General features: G+C 47.5%; 1 long non-coding RNA gene across 1 annotated transcript; it reads left to right on the top strand.

Annotated features, from left to right (window-relative positions):
- Positions 1-9,286: 9,286 nt before the first annotated feature.
- Positions 9,287-14,986, top strand: LOC131811213 (uncharacterized). The gene is made up of 3 exons (XR_009345849.1): positions 9,287-9,424; positions 12,287-12,873; positions 13,912-14,986. It is a non-coding gene; the product is annotated as an uncharacterized LOC131811213 (long non-coding RNA).
- The last annotated feature ends 2,102 nt before the right edge of the window (positions 14,987-17,088 follow it).

The raw sequence follows: 17,088 nt of genomic DNA, 5'->3' as shown, positions 1-17,088 counted from the left end.
TTCTGAGAATGCATTCCCTGGCCCCAAATTATTGGATTCTTAGAAATGTTTGAGAGTTAGACACTTGCTTCAGGCTGTTATAAAGATTCAAGCCTCGTGTCTAGCGCTACTGGGCCTCTGTTGGGATATCGCAGCCTTAACACAATGCTGACAGCTTGTCTTCCCTTTCACAGCCCTAGCTGGGATGTCCCCCCACTCACAAATTCTGCCTAAGTAGCCAATACACTTGAGGTTAATTCAATTGATTTTTTTTCCTGTTCCAAATTCTACTTTCTGCTGCCCTTTATGCAACCTGGATTGAAGGAGACATCCTATAAACACAGGTCTAATTAAAATCCTATTTGAATGTCGGTCCTAAAGCTTTTGGAGGAAATGACTTCCCTAGCTGTCTTTGGTCTTCTGCGGGCAGCCCCTTTGGCCGAACCATTCTGAAGAGGGGGCGGCGTTTTTCTGACAGCCTGAGGAGTAGCTTTCTTCATGGGGGAAAGGGATGAATAGGGGTGACTATGGGAGGAAATCACAGCAGCACGTACGTGGGAAAATTCGGGATGTCTACAGCTTTGGCATCATGGGATTTTTCCCCATGAGTTTTTAGATTCTCATGTTTGGAGACTTGTTTATTAAAAAAAACCAACAAAACAAAAAAAAACCCACTTTCATGTAAATCAGCTCACTGCTGTTTTTCAATGTAGCAATACTAACGAGAGTTGTGATGTTGTTCCCTATTTTTTATGTAGGAAAATAGGGGCTCTAGGAGATGAAGGTAACACAGTTAGGAAGGGCGGGGCTGGGTTGCTAATCCCTGCCTTCAGATTCTTGGTCCTTCCCCAGTTCTCCCTGTCTGCCTGGTTGATAGTGACTTTCACGGAAAGGAAGAGCGAGGGTTAAATGCACGCTTTCATTAAAATCATCATGTGCTCAAGGAACAAAGTAACTCTAAGAAAGCTGGCCCTCAATTTCCAAAAGGAACTGAGCCAGGTCAGCCCAGGATCCCGCAGACTCCTAGGATACATCCGAATAGGGTTGCTATGTAAAATACAGCATTTCTAGTTCAATTTGCATTTCAGATAAACAATGGATAATTTTTAGCATATGCCCCAAATACTGCATGGGACGTACATATACCAAACATTTGTTTATTTGAAATTAAAATTTAATTTTAAATTCTAAAATGCATGTCTTGTTCTTTTTTTTTTTTTTTTTTTAAGCTAAATCTGGCAATTCTAACTGAGGCGAAATTGTAGGTCAATAGATATAATAACATTTGGGATTCCCACCACAGAAATGAGCAAGGTCACCTTGTAAACTTTAGATCTCATAGGCAAAGTATCTCTGTCCATTTTTCTTGGTACCAAACTAAAAATTAATAATGCAATATGTATCAAAGTCCTTTAAAAATTACAAAAGCTGTGTGCAATTATTTATCTCTAAAGATGGAAAGATGGCTTTTGGATCATTGTTAATAATTCTGGGAAAAAAAGGAAGCACCTGTAGGGTTTTAGTGAATGATAAATTCAGTCAATGAAACACAATGAAATAAAATGGAATCCAAGGTTATTTTTAAGAATGTTGATATAGATAATCCTTGACATGAAGTATTTTGAGGGTAGAACAGTGAATGAGAAATACAGGTTGCTATCACATTTTTTTCAAAAGAACTGTGTTTTGCCTAATAAGGCATACTTTTCCCACTCACGTTTTAACATCTCTAAAATTAGGATACCTTTAGGATTAATGGTGTCATCATCGCCATTGGGCAGGCGGCAGACATGATGTAATTGTCATCTCTGTGGATGTGAGCCCTCAGTCATTGCTGGTCACGGCATCACCTCAGTGGAGTGATCTGCATTGTCGGTACAGAATATTTTGAGTTTGCTATTTAAAACGTCTTCCAAGATGGCGCTATGATTCAGCATTGAAAAGTTAATTTCTATGCAGAAGCATGAAAACAAAGCAGAAGGGACTCGATATGATTTTAGTGATAAAAAATTTCTTTTCGGGAGCGCCTGGGTGGCTCAGTCGGTTAAGTGTCTGCCTTCGGCTCAGGTCATGATCTCAGGGTCCTGGGATTGGCCCCACGTCGGGAGACGGGGGATGTCCCTGCTCAGCGGGGAGTCTGCTTCTCCCTGTCCCTCTGCCTCCTCTCCATTGCTCATGCTCTGTCTCTGTCTCTCTGTTTCTCTCAAATAAATAAAATCTTAAAAAAACATTTTTTTTTTTTTTTTGTCATGGAGAAACCATCACAGTTATATACTTTCCTGCAAAGCAGCAAATAACCACGTGCTTTCTTGAACCCAAGAAACGAAGACACTCCCAAGTAGAGGAAGGGGTGTTGTATTTTGTTGCATTTTGTTACTGAGAAAAGTGTGGAAAGATTGCCTATCACAGGCCAAGTAAAGCAACTGAAGACAATTAATTTGCTTCTAGGGAGTAGAGTCCAGCCCCGGCTCTGGGGAGTGCGGCTGCCATGGCTGTCCTGTCGACCTCTGATCCAGTCCCGCTGAGATCCAGGCAGCTAAAGTAAAAGGCAGGGAGAGACTGAGAAGGCTCCACATGGTGCCTGGGCCTCCCTAGCGTCCCTCTCCAGGGCCAAAGGAGCTATGTGAGGGACAGGAGAAGGAATGGTTGTAGTTAAAGGTATAAATAGACAGGTAAGGTGCTCCCATTGGATTAGCCTTTCATCTGGTCACCCAGGAGACTCAGGCAGAGGGGAATCCTTGGGTCGCAGGCCAGTGTCCAGATTTACCCACTAGGCTGGCTCCAAACCTCAGACCCAAGGGTCCTTCTTCCTTAGCAAAGTGAGGAAGGCGATTTGCAGCAACTGGAGTCTAGGGTCCCAGCTGCAGAGAAGGCAGGAGCCATTAAGGAACGGACCTGTCGTCTCCCATGATGATAAAGCATTCCATGCCTCCCTCCCACAAAAGCCAACTGAGTGTCTCTCCTCTTAGGTCTTCTTCTGTAATACCTGCTTAATAACAGTAATAATATTTATCAGTTGCTTACTACGTGCCAGCTCCTGTACTAAGTATTTTGTGCACATCAACTCATTTAATCCTCACCATGGCCTGGGAAGGTAGGTAGATTAGGAAATTTAGGCTCCAGTTCACTCAGCCAAAAAGGGCAGAAACAGGATTCAAGCTTGTGATTCTCTGGCTGCAAATCCCCTGCTCTGAAACAGTACTTGTACTGCACTTCTCAGAACAAAGATCCCTGACCCACTACCTGTCGGTCCTTTCCAATTCCACTGCTTCCATCTCACTCCTGCTTCTTGGGCCGGCCTCCTCTCTCCCCTTCCTGCCTACATGCAAAGCAGATCAGGAAAGAACTGCCTGACATTCATTCATTCCTGTGGCCCTGTGCCCACAGCAGATGCTCAGCCCCGTGCAACTCCCACCATGCCCTGCCTCCCACAATCCCCTGCGCTCCCCGTCAGGATCTCAGCGCTGTGTCACCCACAATCCCTTGTACCTCCCATCATCCTCTGTGCCCACCATTAGCAGATAATGTCTCCTAAGTACTACATTGGGTCCAGCAGGTCGCCATGGCTGGCTGGATGAAGCCCTTCTCCTCAGCCTGACCTCTGATCGTCGCTTGGACCTGTGCTTATGGATCACCGGGCCTGGCCTAAGCCCAGAACCAGGCTTTATGAGTGCCCTCCCCCGATGGCGGGCTGGCTGCATCTCGGTCCCAGACCACCGCTCTGACCCCTGCGTCCCCTCTCTACCACACTGACGGGTTTGTGTGCATGTTACCCCCAACGCAGAGTTATTTAGCAGTTCTAAAACCCGGTCTCTTCAATTCACTTGTGGGCTCCTCGAGGCCCGGCCCCCGTGCTGACCTGAGCAGTCAGTGGCGGTCTATCTACTTGGCTCGAGAGTCCACTCCAGGCCCGGGATGGGCGCTCTGCATAAACACTCCTTGAACTGACCTTGTGTTGTAACCATCAGAGTCCCCTGGCCTGACATTTACACCTTAGGAAGTGACAGAGGAAAGCAGAAGAGGAATGAAGGGAACAGAATGACATCCTCTCGGGAGTCCAGGTGTGACACTGAGACCACTGCTCAGAGAACTAGTGTGGCACCTGCTCCGAATTCTGGCATCTCTTGTTCTGTGGTTCAAACTACGCACCGATTCTCCGCTCGACTCTGAAATGAAGGTGCCACAGAAAACAGCTGCAGCCAGGATAGAAGGCACATAAATCAGCTTAATTTTTCCAAAAGAAATTGTTAGTTTTTTAAATCTATTTTCATTCAGAGTAATTCTTGGATTGATCCTATCAAAATCTAAGTGTGTGCTGGTGCGGGGGGCGGCGGGGGTGGGCTACAGAGGAAACAAGGAGGGTAGAGAAGCTTTTGTTGGGGGCTGCGGGCGGGCAGACCTCAGGGGGGGCCCAGCCCCCAGGGTTGGAGGCCAAAGCTCAAAGCTCACAAAGGCTGCCCTGTGCAAGCAAAAGGGGGAAGGCCCTGGGGCTGAGGAGCAAGGAGAGAAGAGGGAGAAAGTCACCTGCACAAAAATTGTATGTATGTGTGTGTGTGCGTGGAGGGGGGCGGTCTTCAGAGAACTCCCCGTCAAAGTGGGGTCTAGACAAACTCAGGGATGAGCTCAAAGACCCCAATGCATAACGTGAATACGTACTCAGGATTTTCACCCAAACGTCTCAGCTTCAATCAGCTGAACATCAGACTCTTGATTTCGGCTCAGGTCACAATCTCAGGGTCGTGAGATCCTGCCCCAAGTCGGGCTCCACACTGGGCATGGAGCCTGCTTAAGATTCTCTCTCTCCCTCTCCAACTGCCCCCTCGCCCCCCAAACAAACAAACAAACAAACACACAAAACCTTCTCAGTCTGACCCTGGACCTAGAGGGAGACAGAGGGAATGTATTAGAGTAACCAAATGGCTCAGAATCTCCTGCCAAGTTTCAATTTCAAGGAAACCGTGCACATATATATATATACATACACATATGTATATATATTTGCTTTGTGGACTGGCCTTGATCTTCCAGAAAATTATAGCAGACACTCAGAACCTGGGGTGCATTTGAGATTGTCCAAAGTATGTGGTTAAGATCCTGGCCGTATATTTGCAATGCATGTGAGTGTGTGCTGCGGGGCTGGGGAGTTCCTCACCACCAAGCAATCCTCAGACACCAGGCAGATACCCTACAGTTCAGTCCCAACAGTCTCTAGCCAGAGACAGAGGGATGTGGGACTCTCCCCTCGCCCTACCGCACTGACCGGACAGGACTTCTTCCCATTTGCGACACACCCAAGCATGCAGACCCTCTTCCTGGAAATGCTCTTCTCCCAGGGCACCCTCAAGAGTCACCTTTTAACCTCCAGCTCTCTGCGGAAACCCCACCTCAGATATCACACTATTTTAACCTGAGCCCTTCCCCCAAACTCGCTACACCTTACTCTGCCTTTCTTTAATTATCCTGTTTATTGCTTGCTTCCTGGATGTAAACTCCAAAAGGGAAAGCAGTGCAGGATAGGTTGATGGGTGGATGGTTGATTGGTTGTTTTTTGCTGCTGCCTACCCAGTATCTAGAATAGTGCTGGAAACACTGTGGTCTTCAACAAATATTTCATCCATGAATGAATGAGATCTCATTGGAGATTCTTGTTTGATGTTTAAGGAAGATTTACTTAGGAAAGTGTTGCTCATTTTCAGGAGGGGGAGGGAAAAGCCAAGTGTTGTTGTTGTTGTTTTTAAGACTTTATTTATTTATTTGACAGACAGAGATCACAAGTAAGCAGAGAGCCAGGTAGAGAGAGAAGAAGGGAAGCAGGCTCCCTGCTGAGCAGAGAGCCCGAGGTGGGGCTCGATCCCAGGACCCTGGGATCATGACCTGGGCCGAAGGCAGAGGCTTAACCCACTGAGCCACCCAGGTGCCCTGGGAAAAGCCAAGTTTAAAGATACAAAGTTTTAAAGGGCCTGCATCTGGGCCTTTCTCATTAGAAGTTCCAGAGGAGTGGCCAATCTCTGGAAAACCTGTGATGGAAACATAACATTTTGACAGTGGCTAGAGAGCACCTAGATTACTTTTGTCATTTAAACAGTGAGGGCGGGACCCCCGGGGGGGGGGGGCTCTGTTGAAAGCACAAGGGACTCTTGGTCTGGGGTTGCCAGCTCGAGCCTCATATTGGGTGTACAGATTACTTAAAAATAAAGAATCTTCTAAAAAAATTTTTAAGAAAACCAATGAGGAAAGAAAAGCCAAATGCGAGGCATGGATCTTGACTGTAATATAGTTGATTTTTTTTTTTTTTTAAAGAAAGAAGAAAAGCGCTAAAAAAGATTTCAGAGGTAATTGGGAAATTTGAAAATGAGATGCTATTAGGGGATTACTGTTCATTTAGCATGCCCCCCCCCCCCCGCCCCACGGCAGGCAGGCTCCTCCCCTCATGTCCACTGGTGTTCTGAGCCTGTAACCACCACGAGGGCGGGACCTTTAGTGGGACTACCAGGATGAAACCAGTACGGCGAGCCAGCCTTCTGCATTTTCCCTGAGGCCCTGGATTGTGACACTGGTTTGAAGGTGACTTTGATCCTCTTGGGAGCAAATCTGAGGCTGTGACAGTTCGGAGTCCTTCCAGTCCCTCTGTGCTTGGCCCTCTCCCACACGTGCTAAGTCTGACTCCTTCCTTCCACCTTTTCCTGTCCTTGTCCAGTAGACCACCGATTAGTCCATACCGCTCCTGCCCCTTGTCATCACTCTCTGTCCATCCTGGTTTTTCTCTACGCATTAATAAAAACTCAGTCATCTCCTGTTTCAACTAATGTTTCAGAGCAAATGGCAAGCAAGTATTCTCAGCTTTGCTACCCAGAGAGGAAACTGAAGTCTCGGTATAGTGTCTTGTCCAAAGGCAAAAATCCAAACGGCAAAGAATTTCAAAGGAGACCCAGGAGTCCCAGTACCCAAACTTCCGCCTCCCTCCTGGCAAAATTCGACATTCTTCACTGAAATAGAAGGCTTTTTTTTTCCATTTCAAAGAGGCTGAGGCTCTGGGCAGAAAGAGGAGAAAACAGAGTCACCCACCAGGCCTGTGCGGCTTCCAGCTGTCTCCAGTGACTTACCTGATTTTGATCTTCCCTGTTCCCGAAGCCCAGTTTTGTAGCCTGAGTCTGAGTACAAACACTAAAGATGCAGGCATTCCAAGCTGAACTGCAGCCTGGCAGGATTCAAATCTATCTTATCTTAAAAGAATGCATCCCCTTTTATTTAAAAAGAAAATAAAATAAAATTCAACTTTAAAGGCAGCTGAAGTAGGGGTTGTGGGATTTGCTGGAAGAAGTTTGGGAACTATTACAAGTAGGCCACGATTTATCCTTTCTTTGCGATCCAGAATTCTTGCGAATCCCATGTCTGGGGATTTAAAGGAAATCATCTAAAAGCTGAACATTTGTCTTCATCATGGTTTTCCAAACAAAGGGAAAACTCTCAGCAAAAATGCAGCACTCATAGCCCAGGGAAGCTGGTGAAAATGACCCGGATGTTTACACCCTGAAGCTGGGCAGTAAGGGATTTGCCCTGCCCTTTGAAAGAATGTCTACATGGGAGGCTCTGGGGAATCCATTTCGCTTCAACAGAGAGAAACCAACAGTGATTCTGAAAAGAACTGAGGTGGTTGTAACCAGGAGAACAATCTGGAAAACTACAAAGCAAGTCACCTACAGGCAGTGCCAGTAACACAAACTTAAAAAAATCCTGCCGCCACCACATCCGTGGAACAAAGCTGGAGCGCACGGGGCCCTGGTGACTTCCACAGGGCTCTGGAATGTTCCCCTGTCAGGTTGAATATTTGGGCTTTTACCATAGGAATGTGTGTAGGGGCTTTTGGAAGGTCACAGCCAATCCCTCAGGCCTGTTGGGTTAAGACTCTGGTCTTTTCTAGGGGTGAGTTTACAGGGGGATCCCAGGTGGTCTGAGGCAACCCAGGAAGGGGGCTCCCTACAGGCACTGAGGGAGAAGTAGCAGGGTCAAATAGCGAGCAACACTTTGGGCTCATTTCTTTTTCTCCTAAAGATTTTATTACTTATTTGTCCGAGAGAAGGAGAGAGCACAAGCAGGGGGAGCAGCAGGCAGCGGGAGAGAGAGAAGCAGACTCCCCACTAAGCAGGGAGCACCATGTGGGGCTCGATCCCAGGACCGTGGGATCATGACCCCAGCTGAAAGCAGATGCTTAACCCACTGAGCCACCCAGGTGCTCCTGGGCTCATTTCTTGAGATTAGTTCTTGGGGCCTGGGGTTAGGAGGGGCAGAAAAAAACACCGCATACTTTGCTTTCCACTTGCACCTGAAAAGAAACAGAATCACTACAAGTAAGGGTAGGGCAAAATGACAGCACCTGCTAGGTAAGGCCGCCCAGTGCCTCCCATCACCACGCATTGAGGCCAGGATAACCAGACCTCATTTCACATCGCATTTATCACTGGGGAGGGGGTCAAGTAGCTTCCTTTCTAAGAAAGCAAAGTGACAGAGCAGCCTGAGAGGGAAAAGAAATGATCAGAGACATTAAAAATAGCAGTTACGTAAAGAACTGTTGAAATCTCTAGATCGTACACCTGAAACGAATACAACACTGTATGTTAATTCTACTGGAATTTTTTTAAAAACCCAAATTTTAAAAATAAAAAAAAATAATAGCAGCTCACAGACCCCATTTAGGAGCGCCAGCAGCCCCCTTCCTACAGAAGCCTCCCTGCTTCTGTACGGATCTGTCTTCCTACCAGTCTGGAAACTCCGTCAGTCTTGCTCACCTTTGCATTAGGAGAGCTCAGCAGATAAGGAGGAGCTTAATAAATAATTATTGGTGTGAACAAATAGATGGTAACTACGTCAGAAACGATCAGCTCAAGAGAAGAATGAGACCAGCTTCCAAATATTCTTCAAGCTCCATGTGGGATGAGTCAAGGATATATTTAATTTATTTAATAGCCTCCTATGGTCCAGTGACTTCTCCGGGTCTTGAAATCGGAGGAGGTGACGGTGTCACAAACTGCAGTCTTTCTGAAACCACGCAGGTTTCCAAGGAGGGGTGGTGGGGGAAGGGCCGGCCGGCAGGTGCAGCGGCCTGCCTTCCCCGCCGCCCCCCTCCTGCCTGCAGGTCGCCACCCGGCCGAGGGGGGGCGCTGGGCTTCCCCGCCCGGCTTAGTGTGCTTGACCAAAGGTGACGATGGCTTAGTGGGGCTAAGGTCATGCCCTCCCAGCCTCCGAATCGATCATTTAATGTGACTTATCAGAGACAGAAAGAACTGTTTACTTTAAATCCCTGGATCCCATAAAGGGAGAGGGGAAGGGCCTACACCCCACAGCCGCTCAGGGCTCGCGGCCGCCCCGTGCAGCCCGCACACAGACCCGCAGCCCGGCGGGGCCCGAGAAGGCCCCAGACCCGGCGGGGCCCAGCGCGGACTGGAAGGTAAGCTCCCCGCGCCCCGCGCCCCGCGCCCCGCGCCCCCTCCGGCTCCCCGGGCTGAGTCAGGCCGTGCATGAGGGGTGGCCGCCGACTCGGAGGAGCAGGGGCGCCCCCCGCGCAGGTGTTTCCAGAAAGCCCGCCCGGCGCCTGCACGACGGGGAGTGTTCGCCACAGCCTGTGTGAACTTGCCTGACGCGATGACTTTCTTCATGGAGCCCGAGGAACCCGGGGACCTCCGTGGAGGGTCCTCTCAGCCCAGAGGAGGAGAGGAACCAGGGAGGCCTGGAGGGCCCAGAGACGCCCCGACTTTGACCGGTGCCCTCGGAGTGCCCCGGAGCCACTTCCTGTCCAGGGATGGTCTGACTTAACAGTAACACCGAGGCCTTCAGACAAGATCCCATGAGCAGGATATTTGGAATTAGGGGCCTCGTGTGGCCAGGAATCCCTGGCCTTACCCATGCGTTGGGGCAAGCACCCCGCAGGGCTCCCTGTGTCCCCCTCTGATGCTTCTGAAAAGCCAGCCCCGGGGTTGTTCCTCTGGAGCCTTGTTCCCTTCGCAGCCCTGCAGTCAGACACCTGCGCGGGAATAAAACTGGTTCCCAGGACTCCCCAAGCCTCAGCGACTCTGTGAGAAGGGTCTGTTGAGACCCTAAGCTGCCTGAGAGTTTTCCCCATCTGCCCCCCCCCCCCCCCGGCTGGTGATAGCGTGGCTAGTTAACTGCAGGCCTAAGGAGCTTTCCATATTTCCCCTTGTAGATGGATTTCAATGGAAAAAAGAAATGCGCCCTTGCTCCCTGTTGACAAGAACATTCTATTTTAAAATTTCCATGTACTTTCAAAATGACAAGACTCGGGCATATGATACTGACTTCCTTTGCCTTCATCTAGACGGTAACAGTTTAAAAGAGTCAAATTGATGCTTCTAACACATCTGTTTGAAATGACAGTAAATGTGGATTTGGAATTAAGAAAAGCATTTCCATTTATCTTTTGCTTTTTAAGAAAAATTTTTTTATGCTAATAGGTTAGATTTGCAGAAAGGTGACACTTTACAGATGTGGAAGCACTCGGTCCTCAGGGCTGGCCCTAGAACATTCTCAGCCCCTGGGAAAACAAAATCTGAAAGCATAGACAAGCTGCTCATGCCTAGATCTGACAAGAGAAAGAATAGGGAGTCTTGTGATATTCCTTGTACTTTGCAATCTACAACACCTTGCAAGGAGCTGTGAAGCACACACAATACTTACAGGCTGAAGAATTTGCTAGAAGGTTAGGCCTGCAAAGGCTTCCTCCTTCATGAACTCTCCCTCCCCACTTAGGGAAAGAAACCCATGTCATAAAAAAAAGGGAGCAAACCCAGGCTAGCCTGTTTTTCATACCCACAGACTCAGTGGGAAAACAGCATTCAGAATGGACCACGGCAACTGGAAATGTCTAGAGATTCATTCGAGGCTGAGGGAAGGGAGATGGGGACACTCTACAGAAATTGAGTTTTGATAGCTAGACATTTAGAAATGCATAGCAGGTGACTTCTTTTAGGAAGTAAGACAGAAGGTCCTTACAGAGGATCCTTGTCTTTTCTAAGCCGTGGGAAATGGACCTGGCCTCTGCTCCATTACCCTGAATAACATCCGACACATCTTTGCCTGATGCATTACTTTTCTCACAGGAAGTAACAGGTATAATAAATCCCCAACCAGCTTATAAACATTCTGTTCTTTGTTAATGGGTACTATTTAAGTGCACTGGTTAAATTGGAAAATACTAGAACAAAATGTTTCTTAAAGCTGCAGAATGAGAAATGACTATGAAATTAAATATATATATATATATATATATATATATATATATATATATATGTATCTCCAAGGAGATCCTTTCATTAACCACTTCTATTTTTTTTTTAATTAGTGGCATATTATCGGTTGGTATTTGAAGAAACCAAAAACGTTTTACTTGCTCCTATAAACTGCTTTGCCAATAGACAGTTTACCCACTCCTACAGAAACAAACAAGCAATGAGAAACGAGGGCCGATATAACCACGTTTAAAAAATTGTGGTTTTTAGGCTAGGCTCTCAATCAGTATGTTTATTGACAGATGCAATAAGACCATAAAATTGTTGTTCTGCATAATAAGGTATCTCACTAATAATTTGCTAGGAAATTAGCCTGAGGCTCCTCTCTCTGCACAGCCCTCACTTTGCAAGCAGTGTAAGCTCTAACCTCTGAATTTCAGAAGAGCATTTTGCAGGAAGGAATTTTTATTACGGGATCCACCAAAGAAAGAAAGAAAGAAACTATTTTTAAAAATTGTTTAAATTCTAATTATTTTTCTCATTACAAAAGTACTACATTAATTGCAGACATTAATAAATGCAGAGAAACAAAAGGAGGAAAAAACCAAACTATAATTCCACCACTCAAAGATAACGAGGTTAACATTTAATGTTTTCACCCCGGGCGTATTCGCTTTGTCACAGAAAAGAGCTCATGCTGGGTATACTGTTCTGTAAATGACTTCATTCAGTCATATACCTTGAATCTCTTTCCAAGTCACCTCAAATGACTAGGTTATATTATAAATATATTACCCTTTTCCTATCATATGGGTGGTTTGCAATGTTTGCTATTATGAACAGGGGCTCCATGGACAACCTTACAGGTAAATCTGCATGCAGATTGGTAGAAAAGAAAATCTTTTCTAACATTCAAGGGCTTTTCGCTTGCGATAAAGTTCTTGGACCAAAGAAATAGAGGTTTTAATAAATAGAAACAGGAGTTTTGTCAGCCTTATCTGAAACACCTTAACTTTCTCTTCTCTTCTTCCCTCTTCCCTCTTTCTTCCCTTTCCTGTCTTTGGCAGATTGTTAAGACACCTCCTGCATGCAGAGCCCACCGGGAGAAGTGCAGGTGTCCTCAGGCCCTGCTCTAACGTCCTGAGAGGTGGAATGGGCCCAAGCTCTTGCCCGATGGACGGCTCTCCAAGCATGTCCTCCCAGGACCCTTCTAACCAGTGAATTGTTCTCCACCCAGTGATTCTTCCCGACTGAGGCCAAGAGATTTCTGGATCTTCTTGTCATGGGTCAGCAACATCCCATGAGTGACCGCGAAGTGGGGGTTTCTAAGTCCCTCAGGCAAGGACAAAGCAGATGAGCCTAGCTCTGGGGGGAAGCACAAGAGTGTGTCCACCATGGCTGTGCCTGGATGCTGAGGGCTGGCCAGACTGGGGCCAGCTGGAATTCTAGAATTTGTACTTGGTGTGAGTCATAACAAAACTGCCCAGGTGAAGAGCTTCCTCTGAAGACAGCTGGTCTACCCATGGGCCAAGTGGCCCGTTCCTGTTGCCTTGCAAATGACCACAGCCTGTCAGGGCAAGTGAGGGTCGCAGACTGGAACCAAAGGAAGTCAGGCGCCTCATAGGAGGATAAGCAAAACAACCCAGTCAAGAAGGTAAGGGGGAAAAGAGGCAGGGTTCACCATGCCATCCCATGGAGACTGAGAGTTTTGTGATGTGCTAAGAGCTGCACATTCTAGGTCCAAGAGGGTGACTTCATGGTCTGCATGTGAATAAGAAGCTATTTTTACTGAAAAATGCAGAAGGGTGCATATTCAGCTGGTAAGAATGAGTCAGTTCTATGACCAAAGCAAGGTTCTGGTCAAAGGTTAATAACTCTGTTATCCTGGGAAAAGACCAACTGGCCCCCAACCTTTGCCTTGTCTAGCGTTTGGGGGAAAGTCAAGGATTAGGTAAGATGATTTATTTCCTCCCATTCTCCATGGTGGACAGGAGTCCGTGTATCAGTTAGAAACCATTCTTAACAGGAAATCCAGGAAAACAGAAGGGAGTTACTCATAGGAGTCTCCCTTTTACTAGAAATTGAGTATTGTAAACAAAAAACCGAACCATTCCCCTCTCTCTCTTTCCCTCTTTTCTTTATGTCCCTTCATCTGCCCCCCTCTACATTGGTGGAAAATGACCAAGGCGGGTAAGAGTTAAAATCTGAGCACCATCGGATACTTTGGTATACGGTAGATATTGCTGAGAGTAAATTACAGCACATCAAAATGCTATCCCCATGCAACATCATTTTAATTTTCTTGGACTGCAGAATTTACCATATTTACCGACAATGGATTGAGATAGATGGGAAGGTCAGAGCTGAGGAGGAACCCATGGATCTGGTGATATTACTACAGTTTATAATGCAGCTTTTCATTGAGTCTTTGTTCCCGAAAATCAGTTCCCTTTAGGGATTCCTTCTCACTTAACGCTCTTAGATAATTGATGCAAACAGATTTTCCATCCATTTCCATAGGAAGCTTCCTTCCTATCAGTGGGAGGCCTTCTGTGGGGTGGTAACAGCGGACACAAGGCAATGGGTCGCTTTGTTAGCTCAACTGTTCCAGACACAGAAGCCTGACCTTTTTCTCTCTTTCTGTTGCTCAAGATGCTCCCCCCCACTTGTGATCCCTCTTTTCTCTGCTCAGGTCACTATGTGGAGCTGGCAAGGTTCCCTGATGGTGACCAGTGGCCATGGCGGAGTGTGGAGGTGAAGTTACAGATTTTCCTTAGCAGAGCTGTGGAGTGTGACAATGGTGTTTGTGTCCAAACTATCAAACGCCATTATCACACTAAATAGCTACTGTTAGGCAATCCTTCCGCTCAATAAATGCTTTGGCATTTGTGTGGTTTGGGCAAGAAGGTTCCTCTTCCAGCAGAGCTCCCAGTCCTGTGTGATTACTGGGTAAATGCAGGCCCACTGGTGCTCACAACCAGCCTGTTGTCTGAACTTGGCCTCTCACATGCTGTTGTTCAATACTTTAGCTGGTGATGAACTTTCTTGTTTTCCCGAGTCAATAAAAAATATGGTCATGTCTCCCGGAGCGCCCGGTACAGTTGTTCAACCCAGGCTTGTTGAGTTGAAATGAGTAGTTAGGCAAGATCTGGAAAACAAAAAGTGGGTTGAGTCTAAGTTGTACAAAGCAGAGGCTTATAGGAACAGAATTAAGTAAGAGGTGTGGGTGGGTCCTCACTTCCCATTGTAGGAAAACAACCTTCTAGTAAACCTACACATGGCTTAACCGACCTTTCAGAAAGTCTTGAACATATTTGATTTCTACTGATGTTAACTGGTTATGAGGCTGATTTCTGAATTTGTGTAGTAAGTCCTTTTCCTTCTAGTTCAATGAACTATCATCGGGAAATGTTATACGAACTATGTGTGAGTTGCCATAGCAAATCTGAACATTTTAAACCCAAGCAGTTTCCAGGACAATTGGACCAGCCAGGTGTTCTCGTTCGAAATACATTTTTTCCTCTGAGAGGTGTTTAAAATAACGAGTAGGTTCTGTTTGTGCTGGGCTGAAGCGTCTTTTCCGTCATTGGCTACGTGAACTGGGATCTGTTTGATCAAACTGAAGGGTTTGAAGCATCCATCAGAAATAAGTTCATTCAAGCATTCAGCCATTCATTTACCAAACAAATCTATATGGAGAGGCTGTCAAGTGTTGGGCTCAGCCGTAGGCACTGGAGAAGCTTTTAAATTAAATGCGTCTGACGTCACTTCTGGTAAAGGGCATTCCCGGGCTCACGTGCTGTCTGGGACCATTCTGATTGCTCCAGTTATATTTACTAGGAAGCTCAAGGAGCAGACCTTCGCAAAGTAACTCTAAGTCCCTGGCTGAAAAGCACCCTGTGAGGGCAGTGCCCCTATCTATGATGCACTGTAAAGGCTCCAAGGGCCCGAGAAGCTTCTGTCCGAAGAGGAGCTCCAGCCCTGCCCGCTCTGCGTCTCCCTCCATCTCCCACTTCTTCCCTCCTGGCATTGTTCACTGTCAAGAGGAGAACCAGCCCCCCGCCCCCCAAATAATTAACCCACTAACGTCCTTCTGTGGTTTTCTGGAGAGAGAGCGCCAACTGAAGGAGCAGTGACAGAGGGCTCCGTGTAATGCAGATGACCCCCATGCATGCTATTGCGTCCGACCCATGCAACACAGGGCAAAGATGACCGGTTTGGGGGTCCTTCCACGGATGGCAAAGGGAGACTGGGTATGGTCCTGGGGTTGTCTAGAAATGCAAGCACAGCTCACCGCGGTCCCCTAAAGCTGAAGGTCTGTCCTTTGCCTGTGACCTTCCTTGGCCTGGTTATTCCTCAGAACCTCCTACTTCACAGCTGTGGCTAGGGGCAAGTTGGTCCCCTGTCTCCTTTGCCAAGGGACTCTGAGGGAGGGCCTCTTTCCTTCCTTATGATGATCTTTCCTGTGAGTGCCCATAATGCTGAGAAAGTCAAACAGCGAAACACCATTGCCATGAAGTAGAAGGGAAGGGACCTCTCAGCGGTCGTGTTGGGGTTAGGAAGGGGATGGCCAGACTGTCTGCAGTGACCCAGCCCCGGTGGTGGCACTCATGGACTCAGAGCCTCAGGCTGCAAACTGTTCCCAGGCTCAGGGACAATCTCAGGATGGCCTCAGGCATTCCTCTTCCTCATTCCCACTTGCCCCGAGATTTAGTTCAGACAGAATCAGACAGGAAGCCACAGGAAGCTTTGCTTCCATCTCTCCTGCTGCCCCAGGCATGATTCCTGCCCATGTTCTCTAATAAAGCCTTCCTGGGGAGCCCTGCAGACTCCGAATACAGGTTATAGGATGGACAGGTCCACTTGGAAGTGCAGTCAAGATCACACTCAAGGGGCACCTGGGTGGCTCAGTGGGTTAAAGCCTCTGCCTTCAGCTCAGGTCATGATCTCAGGGTCCTGGGATCAAGCCCCACATCGGGCTCTGCTCGGCGGCGAGCCTGCTTCCTCCTCTCTCCCTCTCTGCCTGCCTCTTTGCCTGCTTGTGATCTCTGTCAAATAAATAAATAAAATCTTTAAAAGAAGAAATCACACTCGAGCTGGGAGGCAGCAGAGCACCCAGGCAGCTGCCTTGAGAGGTTTTCCTCTCCAGGACACAGGCCTTACGCCGCTTTGTGAGCCGAGACTGCGAGGCCCTCAGCGTCCTTTCGTCTCAGTACAATGTGTACCTCGAATGTGACAGCTGCCACTTAGGGCCTGTCCAGTGTCCCAGCCATCCCCAGAGGAGGTTTTGTGACCTAGCATGGCAGCTGACCAGAGGCAGACGGCTCTCCGCACGTTTTCTCCTGAACTCTTCTTAAATCTGTATTTTCCACTGGGGGTGTGTGTATGTGTGTTTTAATCTGAAGCTGCTGGAATGTTAGAACTGTATGCCAGTGTAGGCTTTATTCCAGCACAGAAACTGAAGCCCAGAAAGGCTAAGGGACATGCCCAAGGCTGTTCAACTGGCCTGTGGCCGAGCCGGACCCAGGCTTTGCCCCTTCTTCCCCTGTGTTCTGAGGTTACTGCTTGCTAAGAGTAGGCACAGAGGTCAAGTAGCTCTTGCTGAATGAGGGAGTGGATGCCTTGTCAGAGTCCCCTTTCCTTTTATTCCTCTGAGAACTGTCTCGTTCAGGTTTAAAGGAATACTCCTGAAGGCGGTATTCTAGAATTTGGTGGTTGGGTCCATGTGGGGGCTCCCTCTTCCTGCATCAGGCGGCGTTCATTGGGAAGGCGTGGTGGTCTGGTTACTTTGTGCCTCGCACTGTACTGAGCTCTGGGGACACAAAGGAGAAGGAGGCTGGGTCCCTTCTCTGAGCTGCTCTCAGTCCAG

Source organism: Mustela lutreola, chromosome 11, assembly GCF_030435805.1.
Source record: "Mustela lutreola isolate mMusLut2 chromosome 11, mMusLut2.pri, whole genome shotgun sequence".
Lineage (NCBI taxonomy): Eukaryota > Metazoa > Chordata > Mammalia > Carnivora > Mustelidae > Mustela > Mustela lutreola.
Note: the sequence above shows the minus strand (reverse complement) of the source record. Positions and strands in the feature narration are given on the sequence as shown.